The sequence below is a fragment of the Magnolia sinica genome, chromosome 19 (genome assembly GCF_029962835.1).
Source record: "Magnolia sinica isolate HGM2019 chromosome 19, MsV1, whole genome shotgun sequence".
In the NCBI taxonomy this organism is placed as follows: Eukaryota; Viridiplantae; Streptophyta; class Magnoliopsida; order Magnoliales; family Magnoliaceae; genus Magnolia; species Magnolia sinica.
Window position 1 is genome coordinate 59,262,556 of NC_080591.1, and position 8,006 is coordinate 59,270,561.

An 8,006-nucleotide genomic window follows, 5' to 3' on the forward strand; every position below is an offset into this window, starting at 1 on the left:
GATTGGAACTAAGGTAATTAGGGGCTTTTTCTAGTTAACTGATGTATGTTGATTGATTTTAATGTTTTTTAGATTTTAATGATTGTATTTATATGCATGTGGTGTCGTCAGGTCTTACATGAACTAATTTATATGCATGTGGTGTCCGCAGGTCTTACGTGAACTAATACGACGCCCCAACTAGATTATGTGGAGCAAGAAAGAAGTTAGTTTTCTTCCCTTTACCATTGTTGTTTGTTAATCCATGCAGCGATTATTTTTTTATGCCATAAGTCTTGGCACTTGCTATTTTTCTTAGAATTTATTAATTTAATAACCTAGCTATGTAAACTATTAGACTTTGTTTCATAAGCATAAATATGAATCACCTTCTTTCTTCTTTTTACTAGGTGGCATCAAATCTAGATGTCGTAACAGATGTCTATGATTTCGTCCATTTGGTAAGCACTATTTCTAGTGAAAAAGAAGTAAGCAATGAATGTCTAGGTGCAGATGTTGATGAAAAAGAAGTAAGCAATGAAGAAGCCCATTCAATCTGATCAATCTACTCCCTGGGGAGGTTGGAAATCAAATGATGTGTACAACAATTCAGGTATGGTTTACACCAATTCAAGAGATGTACATTAGGCATTCAATATATAAGACTGGAGTGAGATTGATTAGGCATTTAAATGTGTTGCAGGATGTTGTTTGAATTACTTGTCGTAATAGGTGCACAAGTTAGGATGGATTGGACTTCTATCTTGAGAAAACGCCATGATTTCAGGTAGTTATTATTGTAATGGAAAGTTAAAAAATTAAAAGAGAGAGATAATGAATTTATGAAAAGAAATGTTCTTTATGATTAGGGCTGTTTTTGCAGGGTTTGATGCAGAAATCGTCGCCAACTTCACAGAAAGACAAATAGCATCAGTGGCCACAGATTACAACCTGGATTTAAACAAGGTTCGAGGTGCCGTCAACAATACTAATAGAATCCACCAGGTTAGATTGTTGATTGGACCTGATTATATTTAAATGATCTTGATAATCCATTTTATTTAAATGAGCAGACCCGAATGTGCGTCGAAGCTATCCAGATGAGCAGGGGTCCTTGGAAGGTGGGAACCGCTGTCATGACTATGATGAAGTTGTTCATTTCTTATGGATAACATTGGAGGGGCTTGGCCATTTGGACAGGCCGTGTTTATGTAATTGCTTGAAATTAATGGAGCAGACCCGGATGTGCATCAGAGCTATCCGGATGAGAGGGTTCCCTAAAAGGTGGGAACTGCTGTTGTGACCATGATGAAGCTGTCCATTTCCTATGAAAAACATTGGAGGGGCCTGGCCATTTGGACAGGCCGTGTTTATGTATTTACTCAAAATTAATGGAGCAAACTCGGATGTGCGTCGGAACTATCCGGATGTTGAGCGGGGGTCCCTGGAAGGTGGGAACCGCTGTTATGACCATGATGAAGCTATCCATTTCCTATGGACAACATTGGAAGGGCCTGACCAATTGGAGCAGGCCGTGTTTATATCTGTATTTGCAGGGACCACACCCTTAACCTATAACCTAAACCTATTCTCAAATCCCAAAACCTATAACTACAACCTAAACCTTAACCTAAACCTATAACCTAAACTCAATTCCCTAAACTTTAACCTACAACCTAACCTAAACCTATACTTATAACCTAAACCTATTCTCAATCCCAAAACCTATAACCTAAACCTTAACCTAAACCTATAACCTAAAACCTATAACCTGAACCTATAACCTAAACTCAATTCTTGCTAGTGGGCAGATGGTGTTAGATAATACAGGCATCTCTCCAGAATGCATCAGAGTTGTAATAGATGATATTAATGTTCACACAGCAGAGTTGTTTAATGATGACAGGACATTTGAAGATATTCAATTGGGTGAAATTGTTGTTTGGCCCAAATTCTTGATGAGAATTTGAATATTCAGTAGTTTTGTTTAACTTTTTGAACTCTAGGACATTGTATGACGAAAACTTGATTATTCACTGAAATCCTTTTTTGATCAAGTTGCCTTTTTTATTTATTTAATCTTTAGCATCCTTTTTATTAATTATGGCTTGTTGTCATTTATTTTTTATTAACCAAGTCACTAAAGGATTTCAATTTCAAATGTAACTGAAGTATTGACAGAACGTTGTCTCTTGTTGCAGTACGAGATGTAACAAGAATATACATTGATTGTGTATTTGAATTTTTTTAAATGCACCAACCAGAAATGATTTGAGACGAAGTTCAATAATACTTTGTTAAATATGAAATTTATGACCTTTAGTAACTTGGTTAATTAAAAAGAACTACGTAGTGGCTTGATCCCAATCTGACTTTTTGGGTACGTAGGCAGCCGTTCGTAATGTACTAGAATATCGGTGCAGCCACAAATCTTTTTTCTCCTTTGAATTGTAACAGACTGTATCGGTTGCATTTTTTTCTGTCATACAGGTTGTGGCTATCAAAGATATAATATCACCTCCTTATAGGGAAACATTTAATGATGTGTACAGGTAAATTCATTTTTTCTTATTCCTTATATTGTTTCCCAGTTATATTTGTGTTGGTTTCAGAGTACAGGTAGCAATAGAAAGTGTTGGTCGATTGTGGCTTATAGACAAAGGGATGAGTAACCAACAATACGAATATGGGAGGCCTTCCCCAAGTATCTAGATGCTTTTAGATATAATTATGTTGTTTTTAAATATATTAGCTTGAAATTGATGGATCAGACCTGGATGTGCGTCGGAGCTATCTGGATGTTGAGCGGGGGTCCCTGGAAGGTGAGAACCGCTGTTATGACCATGATAAAGTTGTCCATTTCCTATGGACAGTATTGGAGTGGCCTAGCCATTTGGACATGCCATGTTTATGTATTTACTTGAAATTGATGGAGCAGACCCGGATGTGCGTCGGAGCTATCCGGATGTTGAACGGGGGTCCTTGGAAGATGGGAACTGCTGTTATGACTATGATGAAGCTATCCATTTCCTATGGATAACATTAGAAGGGCTTGACCAATTGGAGCAGGTGTTTATATCTGTATTTGCAGGGACCACACCCTTAACCTATAACCTAAACCTATTCTCAAATCCCAAAACCTATAACAACAACTTGAACCTATAACCTAAACCTATAAACTATAACATAAACCTATAACCTAAACTCAATTCCCTAAACTTTAACCTACAACCTAACCTAAACCTATACTTATTCCCTAAACCTATTCTCAAATCCCAAAACTTATAACCTAAACCATACCCTAAACCTATAACCTATAACCTGAACCTATAACCTAAACTCAATTCCCTAAACCTTAACCTATAACCTAACCTAAACCTATACTTATAACCTAAACCTATTCTCAAATCCCAAAACCTATAACCTAAACCTTAACCTTAACCTAAACCTATAACCGTAAATGTATTCTCAAATCCCTAAACCTCAACCTATACTTATAACCTAAACCTATTCTCAAATCCCAAAACCTATAACTATAACCTAAACCTTAACCAAAAACCTATAACCTAACCTAAACCTAAACCTATAACCTTAACCTAAACCTAAACCTATAACCTTAACCTTAACATATAACCTTAACCTAAACCTAAACCTATAACCTAAACCTATTCTCAAATCCCTAAACCTAAACCTAAACCTAAACCTATAACCTAAACCTATTCTCAAATCCTTAAACCTAAACCTAAACCTAAACCTAAACCTATAACCTAAACCTATTCTTAAATCCCTAAACCTGAACCTAAACTTAAATGTATTCTCAAATCCCTAAACCTAAACCTACACCTAATCCTAATGTAAACTCTCTAAACTAAACCTAAACCTAAACTTGAAAACCAAACCTAAACCCGATCCCAAACCTGAATCCGATTTCCTAAACCTAAACATAAACTTAGAACCTATTACCTAAACTTAAACCTAAAACCTAAATGTATTCTCAAATCTCTAAACCTAAACCTACACCTAATCCTAATCTCAACTCCCTAACCTAAACCTAAACCTAAACTTGAAAACCAAAACCTAAACCCGATCCCGAACCCGAACCCGATTTCCTAAACCTAAACCTTAACCTATTCTCAATTCCCTAAACCTATAGCTTATAACCTAAACCTTAACCTAAACCTAAACCTAAACCTATAACCTATAACATAAACATAAACCTAAACCTAAAACCTAAATGTATTCTCAAATCCCTAAACCTAAACCTACACCTAATCCTAATCTCAACTCCCTAACCTAAACCTAAACCTAAACTTGAAAACCCAAACCTAAAACCGATCCCGAACCCAAACCCGATTTTCTAAACCTAAACCTATACCTATTCTCAATTCCCTAAACCTATATCTTATAACCTAAACCTAAACCTAAACCAATAACCTATAACCTAAACCTAAACCTAAAACCTAAATGTATTCTCAAATCCCTAAACCTAAACCTACACCTAATCCTAATCTCAACTCCCTAACCTAAACCTAAACCTAAACTTGAAAACCCAAACCTAAACCTGATCCCGAACCCGAACCCGATTTCCTAAACCTAAACCTTAATGTATTCTCAAATCCCTAAACCTAAACCTACACCTAATCCTAATCTCAACTCCCTAACCTAAACCTAAACTTGAAAACCAAAACCTAAACCCAATCCCGAACCCGAACCCGATTTTCTAAACCTAAAGCTTAACCTGTTCTCAATTCCCTAAACCTATAGCTTATAACATAAACCAAAACCTAAACCTAAACATAAACCTAAAACCTAAATGTATTCTCAAATCCCTAAACCTAAACCTACACCTAATCCTAATCTCAACTCCCTAACCTAAACCTAAACCTAAACTTGAAAACCCAAACCTAAACCCGATCCCGAACCCGAACCCGATTTCCTAAACCTAAACCTATACCTATTCTCAATTCCCTAAACCTATATCTTATAACCTAAACCTAAACCTAAACCTAAACCTTAACCTAAACCTAAACCTAAACCTAAACCTAAAACCTAAAACCTAAACCTAAACCTAAAACCTAAATGTATTCTCAAATCCCTAAACCTAAACCTATACCTAATCCTAATCTCAACTCCCTAACTTAAACCTAAACCTAAACTTGAAAACCAAAACCTAAACCCGATCCCGAACCTGAACCCGATTTCCTAAACCTAAACCTCAAATCCCTAAACCTAAACCTACACCTAATCTTAATCTCAACTCCCTAACCTAAACCTAAACCTAAACTTGAAAACCCAAACCTAAACCCGATCCCGAACACGAACCCGATTTCCTAAACCTAAACCTTAACCTATTCTCAATTCCCTAAACCTATATCTTATAACCTAAACCTAAGCCTAAACCTAAACCTTAACTTAAACCTAAACCTAAACCTGTAACCTATAACCTAAACCTAAACCTAAAACCTAAATGTATTCTCAAATCCTTAAACCTAAACCTACACCTAATCCTAATCTCAACTCCCTAACCTAAACTTAAACCTAAACTTGAAAACCCAAACCTAAACCCGATCCCGAACCCGAACGCGATTTTCTAAACCAAAACATTAACCTATTCTCAATTCCCTAAACCTATATCTTATAACCTAAACCTAAACCTAAACCATAACCTAAACCTATAACCTATAACCTTAACCTAAACTTGTAACCTATAACCTAAACCTAAACCTAAAACCTAAATGTATTCTCAAATCCTTAAACCTAAACCTACACCTAATCCTAATCTCAACTCCCTAACCTAAACCTAAACTTAAACTTGAAAACCCAAACCTAAACCCGATCCCGAACCGAACCCAATTTCCTAAACCTAAACCTTAACCTATTCTCAATTCCCTAAACCGATATCTTATAACATAAACCTAAGCCTAAACCTAAACCTTAACCTAAATATAAACCTGAACCTGTAACCTATAACCTAAACCTAAACCTAAACCTAAAACCTAAATGTATTCTCAAATCCCTAAACCTAAACCTACACCTAATCCTAATCTCAACTCCCTAACCTAAACCTAAACCTAAACTTGAAAACCAAAACATAAACCCGATCCTGAACCCAAACCTGATTTCCTAAACCGAAACCATAACCTATTCTCAATTCCTTAAACCTATAACTTATAAACTAAACCTAAACCTAAACCTAAACCTAAACCTATAACCTAATGCATTATCAAATCCCTAAACCTAAACCTACACCTAATCCTCAACTCCCTAACCTAAACCTAAACCTAAACTTGAAAACCCAAACCTAAACCCGATCCTGAACCCAAACCCGATTTCCTAAACCTAAACCTTAACCTATTCTCAATTCCCTAAACCTATAGCTTATAACCTAAACCTAAGCCTAAACCTAAACCTTAACCTTAACCTAAACCTAAACCTAAACCTATAAACTATAACCTAAACCTAAACCTAAAACCTAATTGTATTCTCAAATCCGAAAACCTAAACCTACACCCAATCCTAATTTCAACTCCCTAACCTAAACCTAAACCTAAACTTGAAAACCAAAACATAAACCCAATCCCGAACCCGAACCCGATTTCCTAAACCTAAACCTTAACCTATTCTCAATTCTCGAAACCTATATCTTATAACCTAAACCTTAACCTAAACCTAAACCTAAACCTATAACCTATAACCTTAACCTAACCTAAACCTAAACCTGTAACCTATAACCTAAACCTAAACCTAAAACCTAAATGTATTCTCAAATCCTTAAACCTAAACCTACACCTAATCCTAATCTCAACTCCCTAACCTAAACCTAAACTTAAACTTGAAAACCAAAACCTAAACCCGATCCCGAACCCGAACCCGATTTCCTAAACCTAAACCTTAACCTATTCTCAATTCCCTAAACCTATAGCTTATAACCTAAACCTAAACCTAAAACCTAAATGTATTCTCAAATCCTTAAACCTAAGCCGACACCAAATCCTAATTTTAACTCCCTAACCTAAACCTAAACTTAAACTTGAAAACCCAAACCTAAACCCGATCCCGAACCCGATTTCCTAAACCTAAACCTTAACCTATTCTCAATTCCCTAAACCTATATCTTATAACCTAAACCTAAGCCTAAACCTAAACCTTAACCTAAACCTAAACCTAAACCTAAACCTAAACCTAAACCTAAACCTAAAACCTAAATGTATTCTCAAATCCCTAAACCTAAACCTACACCTAATCCTAATCCCAACACCTTAACCAAACATAAACCTAAACTTGAAAACCAAAACCTAAACCTGATCCCGAATCCGATTTCCTAAACCTAAACCTTAACTTATTCTCAATTCCCTAAACCTATAGCTTATAACCTAAACCTAAACCAAAACCTAAAACATAAATGTATTCTCAAATCCTTAAACCAAATCCTAATCTCAACTCCCTAACCTAAACCTAAACTTAAACATGAAAACCCAAACATAAACCCGATCCCGAACCCGAACCCGATTTCCCAAACCTAAACATTAACATATTCTCAATTCCCTAAACATATATCTTATAACCTAAACCTATAACCTATAACTTTAACCTAACCAAAACCAAAACCTGTAACCTATAACCTAAACCTAAACCTAAAACCTAAATGTATTCTCAAATCCTTAAACCTAAACCTACACCTAATCCTAATCTCAACTCCCTAACCTAAACCTAAACTTAAACTTGAAAACCCAAACCTAAACCCGATCCCGAACCCAAACCCGATTTCCTAAACCTAAACCTTAACCTATTCTCAATTCCCTAAACCTATATCTTATAACCTAAATGTAAACCTAAACCTAAACCTAAAACCTATAACCTTAACCTAAACCTACACCTATAACCTATAACCTAAACCAAAACCTAAAACCAAAATGTATTCTCAAATCCTTAAACCTAAACCTATACCTAATCCTAATCACAACTCCCTAACCTAAACCTAAACTTAAATTTGAAAACCCAAACCTAAACCCGATCCCGAATCCGAA

The 8,006-nt window shown here is 35.8% G+C and overlaps 1 long non-coding RNA gene across 1 annotated transcript; it reads left to right on the top strand.

The window, feature by feature from the left end:
- Positions 1-395: 395 nt before the first annotated feature.
- On the top strand, positions 396-1,122 carry LOC131235522 (uncharacterized). Its single transcript, XR_009166188.1, has 3 exons — positions 396-592; positions 683-766; positions 849-1,122. It is a non-coding gene; the product is annotated as an uncharacterized LOC131235522 (long non-coding RNA).
- The last annotated feature ends 6,884 nt before the right edge of the window (positions 1,123-8,006 follow it).